Source organism: Habropoda laboriosa, unplaced genomic scaffold (genome assembly GCF_001263275.1).
Source record: "Habropoda laboriosa isolate 0110345459 unplaced genomic scaffold, ASM126327v1 scaffold648, whole genome shotgun sequence".
Lineage (NCBI taxonomy): Eukaryota > Metazoa > Arthropoda > Insecta > Hymenoptera > Apidae > Habropoda > Habropoda laboriosa.
This window is the reverse complement of record NW_017100857.1, coordinates 160,626-161,108: the sequence shown is the minus strand read 5'-3', so window position 1 is coordinate 161,108 and position 483 is coordinate 160,626.

Genomic DNA, 483 nt, shown 5'->3' with positions numbered 1-483 from the left:
ATAATAAAATTACATATATTTATATAAATTATATTTCAGATAAATACTTTTGGGCATGCCCGATGATGTTAAAATTATTGAATTTATATTTTATTTTGTGTATTCTGTATTGTTTTCATTAGAAGATATTTTTTAACATATTTTAACAATCTAAGATAGTATTGTTCCTTTAACAGATCTATACTACTGGTGTACAAAGATAAATAGATAGGTACGTCAAAGTGATTTCTTAGAATATCAAATATCACATGAAATAACTGAATGTAGAAATAAGAAAATAAAATTTTAGTTAACAAAGTTTGTACTAGTACTATGTATTAGATACACAAGATTGTCAATACTATTGTACATTAAACTGATCATGTTTTCTTTATTATTAAATATCAATAGTTAAAATGTCTTAACTTTTACATGTGTATGGTACAAAGTATAATAACAAGAATATTTGCATAATTATATTATTATTAACATATATTATTATGC